The sequence below is a fragment of the Pinus tabuliformis genome, chromosome 9 (genome assembly GCF_031772625.1).
Source record: "Pinus tabuliformis cultivar Carrire ecotype Pingquan chromosome 9, CPIR1, whole genome shotgun sequence".
NCBI lineage: Eukaryota > Viridiplantae > Streptophyta > Pinopsida > Pinales > Pinaceae > Pinus > Pinus tabuliformis.
The window spans coordinates 1,346,821,633-1,346,846,113 of record NC_142307.1 but is presented as its reverse complement, the minus strand read 5'-3'; the positions used below and the strand labels follow the sequence as shown (position 1 = coordinate 1,346,846,113).

Here is a 24,481-nt window from a genome sequence, read left to right as displayed (position 1 = left end):
ACCAAAGTTTTTGGAGCTGTTTTGACTGATCCTTGACCAGCAAAAGAGGCCACATTGACTGGGCTTTGACCGAATTAAATTGAAGCAGATTTGACCATGATTTGACTGCTGTTGACTTGACTGGTTAGGGCAGTCAACTGCTGTTGACTTTTTGCAGATTCAACAGTTGACCAGATTTGACTCTTCCTCATCATTTTGACATTGGTATATTGATTTGACATAAGATTGATTGGATATTGGTTTTGGATATTGGCTAGTCAAAGTTTGACTTTGACTCTTGGATGATGTACTCTCTCTGCTGAACATTTGAAGACAATCTAATAGAAGAAGATTTGTGAAGGGTTTTCCCCCTAGTGGGTATTTTCGCTGGTCATTGACCAAATATTGTGTCTCTTGTCTCTTGGTTATCTTTCATTGTGCATTTGTATAATTGTTCTATCTATATTGCTCTACTGTCATTGGCTAATTAAAGAAGTAAAATTCTTAAATTGGATGCTATTGGATATTGTTGAAGTAATAGTTGCAACATAAAACAATTGATGAAATATTAACAATTCTGCAAGTGTACATTGGTCTTATAACTTTTTCTTCTATTGCCAATGATATAGGGAAAATTCAAAACACTAACGGTTAGGGCAGCAAGAGATGACGGCAAGAGAGCATGGATTTATAAAGGCAAAGCTGTGATAGCATGATTTGGACCTCCTTCCAAAACAGAGCAGCAAGATGGTAATAAAGAAGAGGCAACAAACTCTTCAATAGGAAATCAGAAAGCAAGGTCAGTATGGGAAAGCAGGGACAAAGACTCAAATGTGAGTCTTGCATGTCAAGATAAATAGCAATCAAGTCATACCCAGGTTTCCTTAAGATTAGTTTGTTGGAACAGCAGAGGTTACCCATGGAGACGAGGACTTGGGTTAGGGCCTATTGCGGAAGATAGAGACATAATTTGCCTCATAGAAACACATGAGCATGAACAGTGCAAGACACCTCTATTTGAAGGCTACTGGAAGACGACAATGTGGAACAAGGACACAGGGAATGGAAAAGGGCACAGGGGTATCATGGTTTTAGTAAGAGAAAAAGGAGGTCATCTCATTCAGTTAGAAAAAGAAGACTCAAATAAGCAATTCATTTGGTTTAAAATATCAGAAAATGGAAACCACATCAGAATTACAGCATGCTATTTTGTGCCGCAGGTTTCAAAAATCTACAAATGTAGAGGGCTTGACCACAAAGATCCATTTGCAGCCTTAAAAGCGGATATTGCAACATATTCGCAGCTAGGAGAAGTCCTTATAGTGGGTGATTTCAATGCTAGGACTGCAAGTGAGCAAGCTAGCATTCTTTGTTGTAAAAATGATTTTGACCCTATTTGGCCTACAGAAGAAAGTAATCATCAGTGGGAAAGTAATCATATGTGGGGCTTTTGATTTAGTCATTTGTAATGGCTTGACTAGATGGGCAAAGTCTGGTAATTTCACTTCCAATACTTACAATGGAGCAAGTGTGGTAGATTATGTAATTTGCTCATATGGTTTGTGTGAGAAAATGGAGGAAGTTTTGATTGAAGATCAGCTGTGGGACTTGAAATCAGATCACAAGCCAATTTATTTATGTTTCTCTTGGATTGGAAGGAAACAATTAAAGGCAAAAATTCAGCATGTCCAACAAAATCTCCCACAAGGCAGAATTCTTTTGACCCTAGAAAATTGTAATACCTTCAAAATGACGCTAGAGACGCTCTTCGAGAAGCAGAAAATTACAATTCACAACCTTCATAGTCCTGAATTAACACACTTAATTCAATGTGCACTTGCAAAGTGCAAAAGAGAAAAAATTAAGAAGTTTAAAACAAATTGCTTTCCGGTTAATGCTTGGTTTGACTAGGAATGCAAAAAGGCAAGGAGAATGTGGAAAGAGTCAAACAAGGATAACATAAAGCTCAAAGCTTACAAGCAATTATTAAGAAAGAAAAAGGTCGATTTCATGGTTTCAAGGAGGGAAGAGCTAATCTTCCTTGGGAAAAATAATCCCAAATTATTTTGGAAGGAGCTCCAACCGCAAAAGATATAAATTGGAAATAATATTACAGCGTCTAAATGGTTTGACTATGCAAGACAACTCTATGAGCAGGTTCCCAAGGTTGACCCTCCCCCCTTGGTCAACACTAATACTGAACTCTTCACAGTACAAAAGGTAGAGACGGGTATCAAGAAGTTGGGTGTTGGAAAAGCAAAAGACTTAGCTGAACTCCAAGCAGAATATCTAAAGTGGGGCTCAAAGATTCTTGCACCTCACATTACAAAAGTCTTCAACAACATCATACAACAAGGGCTCCCCACAGATTGGACAACAAGTTTGGCAATACCTCTTTTCAAGGGTGGTGACGTCAGTAATCCCTCCAATTATAGGACCATCATGATAAACCCTTTGTTTGCAAAGCTATTTGGAAGCATGCTAGAAAACAAAATTAGAAAGTGGGAAGAAGAAAGAGATAAGCGTGCTAAAGGGCAAGCAAGTTTTAGACCTAAACATTCCACAGTTGATCCTTGTATAACTTTAAGGCACATCATTGAGAAAGTTTGGGAGAAAAAGTATTTTGTTGCTTTGTTGATTTCAAAAAAGCGTTTGACTCAGTTCCTAGGGAGAAGCTTTGGCACAGAATGGAGGAACTTGGGGTTCCTAAACATTTGAGAGCAGCTGTGCATAGGCTATATAAAGAGGTGAAAGTCAAAATTAAAACTTTAGCAGGCATTTCTGAAAGTTTTAGAAGGGATATCAGGGTCAAGCAAGGTTGCCCACTATCTCCTACCCTTTTTGGTCTATATATCGACAAGCTTGAGGAGTGTTTAAATTCGCAAGGGGGTGATGGTATCTATTTGGGCAAGTTTGTTATAAGGCTTCTTTTGTATGCAAATGGCCTTATTCTGATTGCTAAATTGGCTCTTGGTTTGCAAGAGCACTTACTATCCCTTGAGCATTTTTGTAGAAGTGTGGGGATGCAAGTCAATATCAGCAAAACGAAAGTAGTGGTCTTCTCTAAGAAAAGAAAACATAACCAACATAAGTTCTACTTTGAAGGCAACATTCTGGAAGAAGTTGCGGATTACAAATACCTCGGAATTGACTTCAACAAAAATCCAAGTTGGAATAGTTGTAGAAAGAAAAGAACTTTGGGGGGTTGGAAAGCATTTTATGCTTTTCAAAATAGGGTGGAGATGCAGAGTTATGGGAGTTATGGCTTCTAGTGATTCTAGTGATTCTCTATGGTTGTGAACTATGGGCCAATAGTACATCCGACATGCAATGGAGACAAATTGAGAAAATTCATAAGCGTTTGATTACAAACAAAATTAAAATTAGAAGTGTAGTTCCTTATGATATCTGTTAAGTGAAACAAGCACTGCTCCTATTGAAGCAATTGCTATGGTGCGAGTCATGAGGTATTAAAAAAAAATTGAGCAAATGGAAGATGGTAGATGGCCTAAGGTTGTCTTTAATGATAGATTGTGCAAGAGAAAAAAAACTTGGATGCAGCAAAATAACAAATGGTTTAGTAAATGGGGTATTTGCTTGAACGCGTGTCCCATAAACAGCAAAGAGATAAAAGCTTTTATTATGAAAAAGTTCCACAAGCGTACTTGGGATAAGGATCTAGGAAGAAAGAAAAATTACTATATTGAAGTGTTTAATCCCACTCATAGTCATCAACCAAAAGCATACATAGAGGCCAATATCTCTTGGAGAGCCAAAATTTTATTGCTTAGTTAAGGACTAATTCTCATCAACTCTGTTGTGAAACAGGGCGCTGCAAAAGGCCAAAGGAAGTGTGGGAGGAAAGAGTATGCATTTTTTGTTCTTTCGGAAAAGTGGAAACAGAAAAACATTTCATTTTAGAATGTGAGGCCTTCAAAGACAACAGGGAAAGTTATGCAGATATGCTAGCAGCTAGCTCTTGGGATAATCTATTTAGCGAGGGGTTTGTCAAGAAGCTGGGAGCACTTATTTTGAAGCTTCACAGAAAAAGGGCTAAATATATCAAGCAGATGAAGAAGCAATTTGTCCCATTGGCTATCTTTAGCCTCGTGGATGTTAAAATAATTTCTTTCTTTCTTTCTAAACAAATATTATCTAAAACAAAGTAACAAATTAATCACCAAGTTATCAATACTTGAAAGTTCACCCACTCTAGGATGACCAATATACAAGAGTTCAAAAACATCAAAACAGAGCCTTTTTTTCAAAAAAAAAACAATATATATTTACACAAAAAGATATACATCAATAGAGCAGAAGGATGGAAAGGATATATACAGGGAACATATATCTTCTTCCTCAACAGTGTTTGTTTTCTTCTAAATCTGGACCTATCAAATATTCAAGCCTAAGGAAGAGTCCAAACCTAAGGCAACTCACTGGAAACCCTGCCCAATGTCAAATTAGTTGGATTTCCCTTCACTTTAGGTGGGTTCTCCTTTGGCACAAGGGGCAATTCCCTATGTGTGATTGGTAAATCATCCTTTAATCTTCTTCAAGAATCACATATAGCAAACAGGAAAGTTTTGATGGTGAATTCAATATCCTCATGCCAAATGGAGTCAAAACACTTCAAAGCATGAAAAACAATGTTTAACAATATCAAACACAAGTTTAAAAAGTTAAAATAGTGATCAATCCTAGTCATAACAATGCTGTAAAATTGTATGTCAGCCAACCATACCACAATCATAAAGATGCACTAGCATTTTCATTGCACACTTGCCTCAATATAGAACTCAGCCGGTTCATTTACCAAATGAGTCCATGTACCCTTTAGATGGCCAAATCAAAACATGCATGGTTGACTCAATCAACTTAGCCAAGTCCAACTCTAACATGAAAAAGTTCTAAAACATTGTTATTTTTTGTAGCATCGGACAATGTTATGAATATAGTTCATAACAAAATAAATAAATATAAATAATATAAATACTAAGTAATCAAGTAATGATTATGTTAAGAAATCATTAGTTAAGTGAAAAGGCATGTCTAAAAGACATGCTCGGTCACGAAAAGACACTTGCTTAGGTATATATGCGGGTCCTCATTGTAACATTTGTCATCATTTATACATTTTTATATATAATTAATTATTATTACAAAATACCTCTTGTGTATTTTTACATTCAAGCCTACAAGCTATCAATTTTATGCTTCAGTGGTATCGGAGCCATGGTGCACAATATAATCATGCGGTGATCCAGGTGGATATTGGTGGCCACCTGCCTATTCCACTTGGACCCCCAACACCGTCTCTTTCAGTTTTTCGGTTTCCTTAATTGTAGCACAGTTTACTATTTTTGGCAGTTTTTTGGGTCTTGAGCTTCCGGCGCTGTTTTGAGGCCCTAAACGGCATTTTTAGGGAAAACAGAGAGACCAAAAACATTCCAACCCGGCTTGCTGGTTGTTTTCGGCCTTCTCTTCGAGATATTCGAAACGAGGTAGTATCATAGCCAAACGGAGATCGTATGCCAAAGTTATGACCCCAGGAAGTTGATGTACCAATTTACCCAAACAGGGCCCACAGTTTTGGCGCTTCATCTCCCAAGGTTAGGTTTTTGTATGTTTAGGGCTTTTCATTGTCTCTCAATAATAAATAGGCCTTTGAGCCTCATTGTAACATAGTTCTGAGGCATGTATCCGCCACATCTCTTCTCAGAGATAAGCTACCATCGCCCGAGCTAGTCTTATTTCCATTCGGTCTGTAAGCATATTTCAGTGTTTGATATTAATGAAATGAAGTATTATTTCTACTGCATCTTTGTATTTATGTTTATATTTGTAATTTGTTGTGTTCCTATTTAAATCCGGATCATGTGGGTCTTTGAACGTTGTTTACCAATTTAGTAAAATTCAACAAGCATTTCAGTGTTTAGAAGAATCATTTGCAGAAGTTAAAGCATGTCAAAAGGAAATCGATAATAAGGAAGATACTAGCAACAGTGAAGAAACAAAAAAATATCAAGATGATGATCCAGATGAAGTTGATGTTGAAAGTGAAGGAGAAGGGGAGCACTCTAATTCTAATCAATCTAAAATGACCACATTACAATCATCTGATAATTCCAATTTAACTACAAGTAGTTGCAACACTCACACTACCTATGACGGATGTAACAATCACAATTCCACAAAGAATAAAAATGAAAGAAAAAGACCAGTGCTTGACTATGACTCTAAGATGGACAAGGATCCCTCACCAAATGAACGTGAAGATGAAGCCAACACTATATTAAATACAAAATCTTCTTGAAGTCACACAATCTTGATGCTAAATGTCAAAAAAGAGATGTATGGAAGGCAAGATAAAGAGTCAGCTCTGTCAAATGAGAATGCAAGGAATGCTAAGGCTTTGCAAAATGTTGAAGAAGAGCGGGATAGAATGGTCAGAGAAGCACATAATTGTGCCATCGAGGCACAAAATAAGACAAGAAAGTTAAACCCATCTTTGCCATTCGGTGAGCATCGCAGAAAAACGATTCATAGCCCTTACAGAAAAAAAGAAATGGAACTGGAAGGACGATGGACAACTGAAACCTCTCACCTGCAATAGGATGGTGATGCGACTGAACCAGTGTCACTTGTTAGAGAAGAAAATGCAGGCAACACAAATTCAGCCTCTACTAGTGGAGCTTTTAATATCCAACAAGAAGAGGGAGAAGGAAGAAGTCCCAGTATTGAAATTATGGTTACCACTGATTCAGATTCAACTATTGGAGATGAGAGTTACCATACAGCGTCAATTGTTGGAGATTTTGTTTTTCAAACTACAGATCATCACTCAGAGAATGAGAATAGGAACAACAGTGAGAACGGTAATATTAGGTCCTCAGTTTCAGCAAGAAGGCACCGTCAAGATCTTCCTACTGTGTCAAAATTAACGCAACTCTATAAAGAATTAGTGATGAAGAAAATAAAATCAATGTCGCTGCCAATCGGGCAGTTCTAGGAAATAGTGCATGACAACAATGCATTCGTTGCTACCACGTCGAATGCCCCTTACTATGTGATCAAGGGGGGGGCAATTTGCAAATCGATTCAAGTGTTGAGCAGGGAACCCCTGAAGCCCTCCACTGTCATTCCCTGCACCGCCAATTGAAAGTCAAGGTCCCTTTTCTCTGACACCGAGAAAGAAACTAGTCATGACCCATCACACGAGTGTTGCATTCATTGGCGTCGAGGGGGTCTAAATTCGTTCAGATATACACTGGGGGAGGATCCCCAGATGGTTCGTGATGCATTTGTCATCGTGCTGTGAAGTCCAAAACCTGTTGCAATAAAAAAAATTGCCACCCCACCATTGTCCTCATGTAAAATGTTGTGATGCCAATACACTGGTCATTGTTCTGATTGTCGACGAGCCAGTTTTCATAAAAAACTTGGCTTCTATGACGTGTGATGAAATCATGCTCGTACCAGAAACTGCAGCAGTTGGTATGCGGTTGGTAAAGGCAGATACAATGGGAACACGATCACTGCCAAACAATGTGACCACCGTCAAAGTGCATCACTCTCAGTCAAACAGCGTTCAAGTCAAGCGTGACTCCCCGTCAAACAACGTGACAGTCAGGTGTGACGTCCATGGATTATACATAAAAACTATATATAATACTATATAGTTTCATAATAGTTCAATTATATAATTAAAATTAAATTAATTTAAATAATATATATATATAGTTACTAGCGAATTATAGATGCTTAGCCACCAGTGACGGCGAATTTCCATATGTCGAGACGACAATCGCAAAGACAATTGCCGACAATAAGCTTTGAGGACAAAGCTTCTGAAGGAAGGGGCTATGTTATGAATATAATTCATAACAAAATAAATAAATATAAATAATATAAATACTAAGTAATCAAGTAATGATTATGTTAAGAAGTCATTAGTTAAGTGAAAGGTCACGAAAGGACACATGCTTAGGTATATATGCGGGTCCTCATTGTAACATTTGTCATCACTAATACATTTTTATATATAATAAATTATTATTACAAAATACCTATTGTGTATTTTTACATTCAAGCCTATAAGCTATTAGTTTTATGCTTCAGATAGGTGTTCTAGTCTCAATTTGTGTTTAGGAGACTAAGGAACATGAGATCTTCAAAACCCAAAAAAGGTTTTGGGAGATACTCTTGTGAAATGCCTTAATTAAATTAATTAAACATCATTTAAATTTTTCCTAAGTCTAACTTAGGAAAACTAGTTAATCAATAGTAATTAATTAAAGGTGAGAAAGATCTAGAAACTCACACAGATTGAGTTTAAGATGATCTGAGTCATTGATACGATTTAATCATGGTCGTTGATGATCCAACGAGAGATTATAAGAGCTGGTCCATACGGATGGAGATGAGACACTTGAGTGTTAGTCTTTGTAGCATCAGAAAGGTGTTCTAGTCTCAACTTTGGTCAGAGAGGCTAAGGGACACAAGAGCTCTAGAACTCAGAAGAAAATACTTAGAGATGTCTCAATTAATTTAATTAATCAATAATTAAATATTTCCTGAGTTTAACCTAGAAAAAGTGATCAATTAACAATAATTAATTCAGAAAGGTGAGATTTCTCTAGAAACTCACATGGATCAACTTAGAGATGATCTTAGTTGTTGATGGGGATCTAATCATGGTCGTTGGTTCGCCAACGAGAGATTATAAGAGGTCAATGGGGTCGGAGATATATACACTAGAGAGGTCAATTTCCTTGGCAGATCAAGCATCCAGTAGTTGAGCAGAGAGAGTTTGAGCCAATGTGGAAGCAGAGACAGAGGGAGCAGAGACAGTCAGTCCGAAGGAAGATTTCCAGTTTTGAAGAGGCAGAAGCAGGAGGTTGAGTTATTCCACTAGAGGTTGTGCAGGGACTGCGTAGGTAGCTTCAGAGTAGCAGATCGATTTGACTAAGCAAGGGGTGGATTCAACTTCCAGAGGCCGGGAAAACTTTCCAGAGGATTGGAGGATCACTTATAGCAGTAACAGCAGGCAAGATGCATGACCCAAAGGCAGATTCCAAGAGTGCGAGTTACAGGTTGTGCAGTGTCTGTGCAGGGGTTTTGGACTGCCAATTTTTTTGAGTGTTGTGTCAGGATTGCAGGAGGAGGAGAGAGAAATTACCTCAATAATTTTGCTAGATTTTTTTGCTGAGGATTGCCAATTTTTCGGCACCTAGATTGTAGCCAGATTATTAACTGTTGCATAATAATAAAACCCTTATCTGTTGCACCGATTTTCCCACAATGGGTTTTTCTGGGGACAATTGTCCAAAAATAATTGTGTCAATTTTATTGTGCGTGCTAGCATTTTCTTAGTTTCCAGCATTTTATTTTTTCACAACATTTTTATGGTGAAAATTGCAATTGTGATATTATTCGTTATGTGCCGTAGCAAATAAACTGCACTTAATTTTTAATCAATTAGAAGAATAACTACCAGTTGTTGCAATAGATTGCATTGAGCATAGTAGTGAGACATAGGAAGAGAAAGTTCCTTGGCGGATCGAGCTATCCAGCTGCAAAGTTCAATCAGGGAAGAAGAATTTGAGCCAAAATGAAAGCAGAAATAAGATTGAAGAGCATCAAAAGAGAATTCCAGTAGAGATTCTTAGCAACAAGGCAAGGTGGCCGAAATATTTCAGCAAGAAGGCCGAATAGCCAATGTGAGTAGCCAAAAACCCAGAGCAATTTGTCGAAAGAGGGTTGGCAGAGTTGTCAGAGATCTGATTGAGCTCTAGAAGGCCAAGCAATTTTTTTCCAAAAGCAGAGGGAGCCAAGATGGTTCAGTTGAAGCCAGCTAACAAGTCATATGATTTTCCCAGACCACGCAATGCGAATTCCAAGAGGCCAAGTTTCTCAATGGGATTCGAGCAGGTCAGAGGGAGGCCGAGATAATTTGCAAAAAGGGGGAAATTTTCTTCAAAATTATTTGGCGAAATTATTTTGCAAGAGGATAGCCAGATTGTCATCCAGATATTGTACTCAGAATTTTTAATGTTGCACAATAAAATAAATCCTCATTTGTTGCACTGGTTTTCCCTTCAGGGTTTTTTCTGGGGACTATTGTCCAAAAATATTGGTGTCATTTTTATTGTGTGAGTGGATATGTTTTCTCAGTTTACTTTATTTTTCGCACCGTAATTTTATTGTTTGGAATTGCAGTGTGATTTATTCGTTATTTGTCGTAGCAAATAAAATGCATAGTTAAACAATTAGAAGAATAAATTTCTAGTGGCTGCAATTTCAAGGAATCTTCACATGGTATTAGAGCAATAAAGAAAAGATCGGGAACTCAATAGTAAGAGGGAGAAAATTTCGCAGTTCAGAGGGAGTTTTAAAGAACTTTTCTTCATATCTGCGCAAGCCACCAAGAAGTGTGAATTGCAGAGGCAGGTGTTCGATTTTCAATTTGTAGTCAGCAAAAAATTTGATCAACCTCAACTGCAAAGGTTTACAAGTGTCGATTTTCCGGACAGAGGGTTCTAGTGAGCAGTTTAGTCAGTTCATTGAGCAGATCTAGGCGCAGTTGATTTGCATGAAGTTTTGTAGCAGCAGATCAACACTGGGTGGAAGAGAAAAACACACTTTGAAGGAAACTTTTAGTTTTCTCAAAGGGTTTCCAAGTCCAGGTTCAGGAGGAAATCCACAAATTCCAGTTGTAGCAAGTCGTCCAAGTTTGCCAAAGTAGCCAGTTCAATTTGTTGAGATTGCAGATTGTGTGCCAGTTCCCAGAGTGGGACATCTTGAAGATTGAGTGAGTAGTCTCAGTGAGCAGCTGAAGTAAGTTCATTATTCAGAGAAGGACATTCAGATGCAAGCAGAAGCATATTTGTACATTCCTCAAGGAGTGCGAGCAATAGCAGCATGGTCGCAAGGAAGAGAGGGGGCTTCGAGGTTTATTTTCCTAGTTTTTCAATTTCGCAAGAATGGCCACAGCAAGACTTTGTGATCAGCATAGGCTTGATGGAGCCTCTAACTATGGCATTTGGAAGGCCGGGATGACCTTCCTGTTGATGAGCAAGGTATGAAGATGTATGCAGAAAACATTGTAGTTTTACCTACATATCAGCAACAACTAGCGAACTATAACAAGGTGATGTCCAAAGTCAAGAGCATGATTCTCGACAGGGTTCAAGATCATATCGTTCAACATGTTGCAGATAAGAATACAACAAAGGACATGTGGGATGTCATCGCAAAGCTTTATGAGGATACTTTTGAGAACCGGAAGATGTTTTTGAAGGAAAAGCTTAGGGCTACAAAAATACACAAGAGTGAAGGTGTTACATCCCATCTCTCCAAGTTTCAGAGTATTAGGGATGTACTTGCAGTCGTTGGAGAAAAACCAGTAGATAGCGAGCTAGTCAGAACAACTCTCAATGGTTTCACCAAGGAGTGGCATACTTTCGTCCAATTTAATTTTGGGCAAGATATGCTACCCAGTTGGGATCGTTTGTGGAGTGATTTCACTCAGGAAGAGATGAGACTTAGACTCGTAAATGGTACCAGCAACAACATCAAGATACTGAAAGAAGAGAAGGATGAGGAAAGTGTGGCCCTTGCAACCAAAGGGAAGGCGAAGGAAGGTCCCGATCAGGGACAAGGCTCAAAGGGAGGAAAGAAGAAGAAGAAAGAATTGTCAAAGATCAAATGCTTCAAGTGTGGTGAGTTTGGTCACAACAACACCCAGTGTCCCAAGAAGATGATGAAAAGAAGGGGAACAGCAAATCACAGCTTTGACTGAAATAGATGAGTTAACCTCCAGGTTGGAGGAGTTTGCATTGATGACAACTATACCTCTAGATGGAGGAGAAGCATAGTAATTCAAATTTGCAAGATTGGGCAGAGTCCAAGGAGGATACCATCAAACAAATGTTTCCTCTTGGATCATTACCTTGGCTACAAGGGCCCACCGTTTTCAGTAGCGACAAGATCAATTTTAGTAGGCGCAATCAATTCTTGAGAGACAATTGTTGAGACTAGTTGTAGTCAATTACTAGAGGGGAGCAGAGACAGATGCAACGCAGAAAGTTCCTCAGTAGACAGTGCAGATACTAGTTGCAGTCAGAGACAGTTGCTGAGCCAGTGCATGGACACAGTGGATCCATAGATCAGTTCTTAATTGCAGTAGTTGCAGCAGCAGCAGCATGAGATCAGATGCAGCGTAGTGAGAGTTGGCAGCAGTGCCGGATGGCACAGTGCAGTGTTAATAGCAGCCCAGATATAGGATGGTTCAACAATAGGGTTAGCAGATGAATCAGAGTATGTGCAAAGGCTTGATGGACAATGATAGCATGTTACAGATGTCAATCATCAACAACGTGAGGGAAGATGTTATGGGAGAGAACACCTTCCTCGCCATTCGGGAGTGTTAGTTTTTGTGGCATCGTATGTGAAATTTTATCTATTGCAGCTACTGGAAATTATTCCTCTAACTCAAAAATTAATTATACAGTTTATTTGATACAGCAAATAATGAATAAAATCACAGTTGCAAATTTCACCATAAAAATGTTACGGAAAATAAAATACTGGAAACTAAGAAATTCTAGCACACGCAATAATTTTGACACAGTTCTTTTTGGACAAATCTCCCTAGAAAAACCCAATGTGGGAAAATAGCGAAAATTTCTAACATGAAATTCTACTGCAGCTACTGATTTATTTCACCTACTTATTCTTCACAATAAGTTATTTACGAAATCCCTTCAACAAATATTAAAATAAATTAGACTGCAGTTATCAAATAATTACACAGAGAAAATACATACACAAGAACCAATCACATCAACACGGTTGTGTTTGGACAATTGTCCCGAGATAAACCCAATGTGGGAAAACCAGTGCAGCACATGAGGGTTTTATTAATCTTCAGCAACAATCGCTTTTACAAGGAATGATTTTACGGAGAAACTGCGAGAAAACACTTGAGTCTTTCCCCTGGAAACTTTCCAACACCTTGGAGACCCTTCTCCCACTTCTGCGTCACTTTTGCGTCACTCTGCGTGACTCAGCATGGCTCTGCGTCCCTCTACGTCAGCCTGCATGAGGGTTGTGTTTCCCCTGGACTGCGTCTCCCTCTACGTTGTCTCACAATGTACCTGTCTCACCACCTCCTCAGTCACTGAATGTTGCTAATGCCCTCCTCTTCCTCCACCCTACAACTCTCCTTTTGAAATCAATCTACTTCTCTTTGAGAATTGATTTTCCTTGAGATACTGAGTATTTGTCAGTGTGTCTCCAAATGATCCTCAAGTCTTCTCTTATACTTTTCTTGTTAATGAATCAACGACCGAGATTAAGTCTCTAATCAACGTCTAAGATTAAAATAGACTTGATCCTCGTCTCTTAGAAGCTTCTCACCCTTATCTTTATTAATACCCATTAATATTTTAATTTTCCTAAGTTTAGACTTAGGAACCCAATAAAAATATTAATTATTTTAATAACTCCTCATCTGGGTGGAACTTCTCCAAACGATATCTGGGTCTTGGAGATCTCATATGCTTTAGCCTCTCCACCAAATTTCAAGACTAGAGCACATCTGATGCTACCAAAAAATAACACTCCCTCTTAGTGAGGAATGTGCTCTAGCAATGCTTCACCATAGAAGCATCACACTAATCTTCTGCATCGGCCCTATGTGTTGATGCTTGGCCTGCTACCCCACATCCATTGCACTACTGCTTCCTGTACTACTTCCCATGACACCGCCACTGCCACTGCTACATTTGTACTATAGTTCCCTTTCAACATGCTGCATCATGCTACCCATAGCCCTGCCACTGCTAACTGTTGCATTGCAACTCTCGATAGCTATCCATTTCTGCTACTGAAATGGATTCTTCACCATCCCCATCTTCTCCCTGAAATAAACAAACTTTGTTCTTCCTAGAGCCTTGGTGAGGATGTTTGCCACCTGTTCTCCTATAGGAGTGTACCTCAACTATAGTGCCCCTCGTCAGACACAGTCTCTGATAAAGTGACATTTGATATCAATATGTTTCAACCGATCATCAAATACTGGATTTTCAGAGAGCTTGATGCAACTTTGATTATCACACAAAATCCTAGTCGCTTCCATCCTTCTCCTGAATAGATTCATAAGCAATTTCCTAAGCCATATGGCTTAGCACGAAGTTGTGCTAGCTGCCATATATTATGTTTTAGCTGAGCTTAGAGCCATGGATTTATGCTTTCTACTACACCAAGAGTTCATTCCTGATCCAATGTTAAAACAATACCCAGTTGTACTTTTTCGATCTACTGAACTTCCAGCTCAATCTGTGTCAGTGAACCCACTCACCCTGATGTCATTGCCTTGGGTGTACAACAATCCATGCTCAATTGTTCCTTGTATATATATCTGAGAACATGTTTGGTTGTTGCCCAGTGCGCCCACTTAGGTTCCACCATGAACTGACTGAGGGTGTTGACAACATAACAAATGTCTGGTCTGGTATTGACCAGATACATCAGGGACCCTATACACTACCTGTACAAGGTGGGATCAACGTCTTTGTCTTCTGATGCATCAATCTTCTTCCAGTTGGTGATCATTGGAGTAGCCATAGGTCTACAGTCCTGCATCCTGAATCTCTTCAAGAACTCTGTAGCATATCTCCCTTGTCCAAAGAAGATCTCACCCTTATGCTGCCAAACTTCCAACCACAGGAAATAATGCATCTGTCCCAAATCCTTCATGTCGAATTCTGTGGCTAGGTTCTTCTTGCAGTCTTTGATGAGCATGGATGATCCTGTCAGAAAAGATCATCCACATATAACACCAGGATTAGAGGCTCATTCTCTACAACAAGATAGTAGAGATTAGGATTCACGTCACTCTTGAAGAACCCCATCTTCTGCAAGTAGCCATCAATTCGACCATACCATGCTCTAGGTGCTTATTTAAGCCCATACAAGGCTTTCTTTAATCTACATACATGAGATTTCTTCTCATGTGTCTCAAAACCCTCTGGTTGTTCAATGTATACTTCCTCTTCTATCACCCTGTTCAAGAATGTCGTCTTGACATCCATAGGGTGAATCTCCCACCCCATTTGTGCTGCAAGGGGTATCTCGTTTCTAATAGAAGTATACCTGGCTACCGAGGCGAAGGTTTCTTTGTAGTCTATCCCTTCGTTCTAAGCATACCCCTTAGCCACAAACTTGGCTTTGTATTTCTCACTATCGTCTGCAGCATATTTGACTTTGTAGATCCATCTTGAACCTACCACTGACATGTCTTGAGGCCTAGGTACCACTTCCCAGACATCATTGACCATTATAGAACTGTATTCCTCCACCATAGTATCTACCCATACTTGATGCTAAACGGCCTCCTGAAAACTAGATGGTTCCCCAACCTGAGCTACTAGGGTCCGGTATCTGTCTGATTGTCTTTGCTCCCTTTTGTCATTCCTGGGTGACTCAATGAAGTTCTCTGCATTCCGTAGAATTTGTCGGAGTTCCCAGCTCATTCTTCCATTGGTAGTGGGTACATCTATCAGCCCTTCCTCTTCCTAAGATTCCTCCTATTATGAAGCTTTCCCTTTAGGAAAATTGTTGGTACTAGTTTCTGCTGGTCGAAGTGGTTGGACCAATAGATCGTCTTTTGACTGCTCCTCTGAAGGCATTTCTCAGGACTTCCTGAAATCTCTATCCTCCACGAACTTTACATCTCGTCGAACTACTACCTTCCTACTCCATGGAAGATAGACTCTATATGCCTTAGCATTCTCGCTATATCCCACAAGATATCCTTTCTCACCAATTTGATTTAATTTCTTTTTCTTTTCTTCGGGTATACAACAATACGCCAAACTCTCAAATATCCTGAAATGACTGACTTCAGCTGTCTTCCCGGTGAAGACCTTTTTTGGAGTGATTTTGCCCAATGCCCTGTGTGGAGTCTTGTTCTGCACATAAATTGTCGTGCTGCATGCTTCTGCCCACAGGAATTTGGGCATATCCTGATCATACAACATTTCCCTAGCTACTTCCACAATAGTCCTGTTTTTCCTTTCTGCTACTCCATTCTTCTCCGGATTGTAGGGAGTTGTCCACTCTCTTCTGATGGCTTCCCTAACGCAGAGATCGGTGAAGTCCTTGTCAACATACTCTACACCATTGTCTGAGCGCAACACTTTTATCCTTTTTCCTGTTAGATTCTTCACTAGGGCCTTGAACTCTTTGAATCGACCAAAAACCTCATCCTTGGTTTTCATAAAGTAGATCCAAGTCTTCCTGGAATGGTCATCGATGAAGGTGACGAAGTATTCAGCACCACTAAGAGCTTTTGTGGACATCGGTCCACAGATGTCTGAGTGTATCAATCCTAGAACACTCTTAGCTCTATTGTTACTTCTGGAAAACGCTGCTTTGGCATACTTGCCTAGAGCACACCCTCTGCATACATCATCTCGTTCGGTACTTAGTTTTGGAACTCTTGATACTGTTTTCCTGAGAATTCTCAGAGCCCCATGGTGTAAGTGTCCCATCCTCCTGTGCCATAGTTCATTCAAATATTTATCCCCATTGCTACCTATCAGTGCCATTGGAGATTCTAGCTGTAATCTATACAGTCTGTTACTTTTGATTCCAATCTGGGCCTTCTTTTTCCAACTCGGGTGTTTGACATATACTTTCTCCTTAATGAAGAAAACGTCATAGCCCTTGTTTTGAAGTTAAGATACGGAGAGTAAGTTCATCCCCAATTCTGGCACATGCAGCACATTGGTTGCTAGAAGCCGTTGTCCTGCTTCAATTTGAAAGACTGCAGTACCTCTTCATATGGGGGTACACTTTGCCTTATGTCCCATGGTGATCTGAAAATTCATCCTTTCTTCCTGATAATCTGAAAAACATTCTCGAATTCCTGTCATATGCCAAGAAGCTCTACTATCTATATACCAAACCTCAGAGGAGGCAGAGCTTGCTAGGCAAGCTACTTCTTCTTCTAGTCTGGAAGCTAACATAGAATAATCGTGATCCATGTCTCTTGTGCTATCTTTTGGAAATCTGTGTGAGTCCCTTTGAGTTGATGCCTCTAAATCATGCTCTTGACCCATAATCAATTCTTCTCTCCTGTTGTCGGATCTCTACTCTAATACCATGTGAAAAGTTCTAACCTGAAATTCTACTGCAGATACTGATTTATTTCACCTACTAATTCTTCACAATAAGTTATTTACGAAATCCCTTCAGCAAATATTAAAATAAATTCTACTGCAGTTATCACATAATTACAAAAAGAAATACATACACAAGAACCAATCACATCAACACAGTTGTTTTTGGACAATTGTCCCCGAAAAAACCCAATGTGGGAAAACTGGTGCAGCGAATAAGGGTTTTATTAATCTTCAGCAACAATCGCTTTTACAAGGAATGATTTTATAGAGAAACTGAGAGAAAACACATCAACCATTCCCCAAGAAACTTTATGACACCTTGGAGACCCTTCTCCCACTTCTGTGTCACTTTTGTGCCACTCTACGTGACTAAGCGTGGCTTTGCGTCCCTTTGCGCCAGCCTGCATGGGGGTTGTGTCTCCCCTGGACAGCGTCTCCCTCTACATTGTCTCTCAATTTCCCTGTGTCACCTCGTCCTCAGTCACTGACTGTTGTTGATGCCCTCCTCTTCCTCCACCCTGCAACTCTCCCTTTGAAACCGATCTCCTTGTGAAAATTCTATCACTGCAACAACTGATTTACTTTTCCTATTTATTTCATCAAAAGTTATTTATGAAATTACTTCAACAAACATTAAAATAAATACTGCTGCAGATATCACACCATAATACAGAAACAAACATATGCACACATTGACACAGTTATTTTGTACTAATGTCCCCGAAAAAACCCAATGTGGGATAACCGGTGCAGCGAGGGAGGATTTTATTATTCAACAATTTTCTAGTACAACAAGGTGCCAAACTGGCTTACCCACAGATAGACAAATTTCCAACACTTCTTCTGGACACTGCATAGGCCCTACTGACCTCTACGTCAGCCCGAAACCCTCTGTGTTAGCCTATTGAGACTCTGCGCAACCTCTCTAGCCTTTTGCATGGATGACACAGGCCCTTCTGCCTTTGCACAGTCTCTGATGCCTCTGCGTGGCTTCCTCTGGCTCTGCGTCTACCTCTGCGCTGATCTCCCATCTCTCTGTTCCGTACTTGTTGCCTCCTAACTGCTCTCCAAAATACTGGTTCAATTTCTCAGCAAACCCCGCTCCATAAATTGAACTGACTGGTCTCCTTCAGTATGTTCTCCAAGTGACCCTCAAGCCTCCTCTTATACTTTTCCTATTGACATCTCAATGACCGAGATTAGGTCCCTGATCAACAAATAAGATTAGATCTTGCTTGATCCATGTCTTTTGGATCATTCTAACACAGATTCATATTAATACACATTAATATTTTATTTTCCCTAAATTTAAACTTAGGGACTTTATTAAAAATATTAATTATTTTAACATCTCCTGATCTATTTAGAATCTTTCCGAACTCTTTCTGGGTATTGGAGACCTCATGTGCCCCAACCTCTCCACCAAATTTCGTGGCTAGAGCACATCCGACGCTACCCCAAATCAACACTCCCTCTTAGCGAGGATTGTGCTCTAGCAATACTCCTCACTGAGTATTACTTTGATCATCTAACATCGGTACCTACGTTGATGCTAGACATTCCTGCCCAACATCCTTTGCACTGTTGTATCCTGTACTGCTGCCCATGGTTCTACCACTGCCACTGCTGCACCTGTCCAACAGCTCCCTCTGCATCCGTGCTGTTGTTGGTCCTTTCTCCCAACACTGCATCTGCACTTCAACTCCCTCTGCATCTATGTTGTTGCTGGTCCTTTCTCCCAACACTACATCTGCACTGCAACTCCCTCTTCATTCATGCTACTAACACACTACTTCTGAAATTGGTTCTTTAACATCCCCATCTTTTCCCTGAAGTAATCAAATTTTGACTTTCCAAGGGCCTTGGTGAGAATATTTGCCACTTGTTCCCCTGTAGGAGTGTAGCTCAACTGTACAGCTCCTCGTTGGACACAATCTCTAACAAAGTGACACTGGATATCAATATGCTTCGACCTATCATGGAATACTGGATTCTCAGAGAGTTTGATGCAACTCTAATTATCACACATGATCCTGGTCGCCTCCATATTTCTTCTGAATAGGTTTACTAGCAGTTCTCTAAGCCATATGGCCTCACACGACGTTGTTCTTGTTGCCATATATTCTGCCTCAGACGAGCTCAGAGCCACGGACTTCTATTTCCTACTGCACCAGGAGGTCATTCCTGATCCAATGTTGAAACAGTACCCAGAGGTACTTTTCTGATCCACTGAAATTCCTGCCCAATCTACATCAGTAAATCCACTCAACCTAATATCCTTCCCCGTGGTGTATAAGAGCCCATAATCAGTTGTTCCCTGTAAATACCTCAGAACGTGTTTGGCTGTTGCCCAGTGAGCCCTCTCTGGTTCCACCATGAACTGACTGAGGGTGTTGACAACGTAGCAAATATCTGGCCTGGTATTGACTAGATACATCAGGGACCTTATGAGCTGTCGGTATAGGGTGGGATTGACATCCTTGTCTTCTAATGCATCAATCTTCTTCCAATTGGTGATCATTGGCGTAGCCATAGGTCTACAGTCTCCCATCCCGAACCTTTTTAGGATTTTTGTAGCATACCTTCATTGCCCAAGGAAGATTTCTCATTTCTGCTGCCAAAATTCCAACCCCAGGAAATAGTGCATTCGTCCCAGATCCTTCATATCGAACTTTGTGGCTAGATTCTTCTTGCAGTCTTTAATGAGTCTGGATGATCCTGTTAGGAAGAGATCATCCACATATAATACTAAGATAAGTGGCTCGTTCTCTACGACCAGATAGTAGAGATTCGGATCCGCATCACTCTTGACAAACCCCATCTTTTGCAAGTAGCCATCTATTCAACCATACCATGCTCTTAGTCCCTGCTTCAGCCCATACAAGGCTTTCTTTAGTTTGCATACATGAGACTTCTTCTCATGAGTCTCAAAGCCCTCTAGTTGTTCAATGTATACCTCTTCTTCTATTACCCCGTTTAAAAATATCGTCTTAACATCCATCTGATGGATCTCCCATCCCATCTGGGCTGCAAGAGATATCACAGTCCTCATAGATGTATACCTGGATACCGGGGCGAAGGTTTCCTCATAGTCAATCCCTTCCTTTTGAGCATACCCCTTAGCCACAACCCTGGCCTTGTATTTTTCAACACTGTCGTCCGCAGCATATTTGATCTTGTAGATCCATCTTGAATCTACCACAGATCTGTCTTGAGGCCTTGACACCATCTCTCAGACATCGTTTACCATTATGGAGTTATACTCCTCCACCATCGCATCTAGCCAGACCTGATGCTAAGCCGCCTCCTTGAAGCTGGCATGTTCCCCATCCTGAGCTACTAACGCCTCATACTTGTCTGGTTGTTTTCGCTCTCTTTTATTGTTCCTTGGCTCTCCAATGAAGTTCTCTGCATCACACAGAATCTGACGAAGTTCCCTGCTGGTTCTTCCTCTGCCAGCAGGTGCTTCTATTTGCTCCTCCTCCTCATCTGAGAATCTTCCTGATCTGAGGAAGAATTCTTCACTTTTGTTGGTTGAAGAGGCATGACCAACGGATCCTCTCTCAACTGCTCCTCGGAAGGCATTTCGCGAGATCTTATGAAAGCTCTGTCCTCCATGAACTTTACATCTCGTCGTACTACTACCTTCCTGCTTCCTGTAAGATAGATTCTGTATGCCTTAGCGTTCTCGCTATATCCTACCATATACCCCTTTTATGCAGTCTGATCCAACTTCCTCCTCTTTTCTTCGAGTATGTGACAATATGCTAACTCCCAAATACACTGAAATGACTGACTTCAAGCATCTTCCCAGTGAAGACTTTCTTTGCAGTAATCTTTCCCAATGCTCGATGAGGAGTCTTGTTCTAAACGTAGCCAGCTATGTTGCATGCTTCCTCCCACAGGAATTTGGACATATCCTGATCATACAGCATGGCCTTAGCTGCTTCTACAATAGTCCTGTTTTTCCTTTCTGCCACCTCATTCTGCTCCGGATTGTAGGGAGTTGTCCACTCTCTTCTGATGCCCTCCTTAGCGCAATAATCAGTGAAGTCCTTATCGACATACTATCCACCATTATCTAAGCGCAAGAGTTTTATTTTCTTACCTATTAGATTCTCCACTAGAGCCTTGAACTCCTTGAATCGACAGAAAACCTCATCCTTGGTTTTCAGCAAAATAGATCCAAGTTTTCCTCGAGTCGTCATCAATGAAGGTAAGGAAATACTCAGCACTGCTGAGAGCTTTGACGGACATAGGTCTGTAGATATCTGAGTGTATCAATCCTAGTACACTCTTGGCCCTGTGGTTGCTCCTAGGAAATGCCACCTTGGCATACTTTCCTAGAGCGCATCCCCTGCATACATCATCTCGTTCCATACTCAGACTCGGAACTCTGATTACAGTGCTCATGAGAATTCTCAGAGCTCCATGGTGCAAGTGACCCATCCTTTTGTGTCATAGTTCATTCAAGTCTTTGTCCCCATGACTGCCTATTAGTGCCATTGGAGATTCTAGTTGTGATCTATACAACCAATTACTTTTGATCCTGATCAACACTTTCTTTTTCCAGCTCGGGTGTTTGACGTATACCTTTTCTTTGATGAAGTAAACATCATAGCCCTTGCCTTGCAGTTGTGACATGGAAAGTAAGTTCATCCCCAATCCTGGTACATGCAGCACATTTGTGGCACGGAACTGTTATCCTGATTCTATCTGAAAAACTATTGTACCCTTTCCTATTGGAGTACACTTTGCCTTGTTCCCCATGGTGATCTGAAAATTCATTTTCTCTTCTCGATATTCTGAGAAACACTCCCTGACTCTCGTCATATGCCATCAGGGTCCACTATCTATATACCACACTTTTGATGATGCAACACTAGTCATGCATGCCACTTCTTCTTCCAACCTAGAAGCCAACATAGAGAAATCGAAATCTCTCTCTCTTGTGCAATCTTCTGAAAATCTACGTGAGTCCCCTGAGGTGGATGCCTCTGCATCGTGGTCTCGACCCATAACTGATTTTCCCTTTCTATCTCTACTTACTTGCTCTGGTACCATGTGAAAATTCTATCACTGCAGCAACTGATTTACTTTTCCTACTTATTTCATCATAAGTTATTCATGAAATTACTTCAACAAACATTAAAATAAATATTGCTGCAAATATCACACCGTAATACAGAAACAAACATATGCACACATTGACACAGTTATTTTGGACTAATGTCCCCGGAAAAACCCAATGTGGGAAAATCGGTGCAGCAAGGGAGGATTTTATTATTCAGCAATTTTCTAGTACAACAGGGTGCCAAACTGGCTTACCCACAGATAGACAAATTTCCAACACTTCTTCTGAACCCAGCGTAGGCCCTACTGATCTCTGCGTCAACCTAAAAACCCTCTACGTCAGCCCACTGAGGCTCTATGTCAGCCTACTAAGACTCTACGTAGCCTCTCTGGCCTTCTACGTCACTCCTGCAGCTTCTGCATGGATGGCGCAAGCCCTTCTCGCTTTGCGCAGTCTCTGCTGCCTCTGTGTGGCTTCCTCTGGCTCTATGTCTACCTCTTCTGCCTCTGTGTGGCTTCCTCTAGCTCTGCGTCTACCTCTTCTGGCTCTGCGTTGATCTCCCGTGTAATGACCCACTTATAGTAAATTAATATTTATGAAATTAAATAAAATTAATTAAGTTATAAATTATAAATTAAATAAATTAAAATAAATCATTAAATAAATAAATAAACTTTATTTCAAATTAAGATATGCAGATAAAATCAAATCAAATTTTGTTTATAAAAATCGACACGCATCATAATTTAGACACAGTGAAGGAGAATGTCGGTAAATGGAAACTTATAAGAAGGAAGGGACGGTTGGAGGCAGGGGGAGAAAAAGGAGGAGAAAAACTTATACACAGAGTTTGTTTATCATCAGGAAGAGTTGAGGCCTTACTTGTTCTGAGGTTTCTGGGCACGGGGGAACAGTCTGCTTCAACTGAGAAGTTTACTGGACTGAGTAGCGAGGTTCTGCTCAGTTTGGCTGGGTGGTTTCGGTCTTTTGGTAACCGAAGCAGGAGTAGTTTGAGGCATCATCGACCGTAGGATTACAGGTAAGTACTTTCATTGGTTCTGTCAATTAAATTTATAAAATTCAGGAATTTTTATCACAGGATCATGATGTGTAATTCTAGAAGCATTTATTGTCTCTGCAATGGCTGTAATATTCTGTTATTTCATACTCTGTTCATAGGGAATAGTTGTTTAAATTATTCACAGTTCTTACATCCCGTCTCTCTGTTTTGTACTTGTTGCCTCCTCACTGCTCTCCAGACCACTGGTTCAATTTCTCAGCAAACCCCGCTCCAGAAATTGCACTGCCTAGTCTCCCTCAATATGTTCTCCAAGTGACCCTCAAGCCTACTCTTATACATTTCTTGTTGACATCTCAACGGCCGAGATTAAGTCCCTAATCAACGGCTAAGATTAGATCTAGCTTGATCTAGTCTTTTGGACCATTCTAACACAAATTCATATTAATACACATTAATATTTTATTTTCCCTAAGTTTAGAGTTAGGGATTTCATTAAAAATATTAATTATTTTAATATCTCCTGATTTGTTTAGAATCTGCCCAAACCCTTTCTGGGTATTGGAGATCTCATGTGCCCGAACCTATCCACCAAATTTCGTGACTAAAGCACATCCGATGCTACCCCAAATCAACACTCCTCTTTGAGAATCGATTTTCCTTGAGAGACTGAGTATCTTTCAGTGTGTCTCCAAATGATCCTCAAGTCTTCTCTTATACTTTTCATGCTGATTAATCAACGGCCGAGATTAAGTCTCTAATCAACGGCTAAGATTAAAACAGACTTGATCCTTGTCTCTTGGAAGCTTCTCACCCTTATATTTATTAATAGTCATTTATATTTTAATTTTCTTATGTTTAGACTTAGGAACCCATTAAAAATATTAATTATTTTAATAGCTCCTCATCCGGGTGGAATTTCGCCAAACAATTTTTGGGTCTTGGAGATCTCATATGCCTTAGCCTCTTGATCAAATTTCAAGGCTAGAGCACATCTAATGCTACCAAAAATCAATGCAACAGTGAGGGCTTTTATTAATAATATTCAACAGCAAATCTAAGTACAATTTGGATGCCAAAAACTAGCAATCCACAGCAAGAAAATCTGGCAAAGATATACCCTAAGCAACCTCGACACTCGTGCTTCCTACACTAGTGTTCCTTGACTCGCGTATTCCTGAACTGGAAATAACTCATCCTCTTGTTGTTGCCTCTTCT

The 24,481-nt window shown here is 40.1% G+C and overlaps 1 protein-coding gene across 6 annotated transcripts in view; it reads right to left on the bottom strand.

Annotated features, from left to right (window-relative positions):
• The window catches only part of LOC149153497 (uncharacterized), a 746,732-nt gene that overhangs the window by 379,486 nt on the left and 342,765 nt on the right, over window positions 1-24,481 (bottom strand). The window lies entirely within an intron of this gene.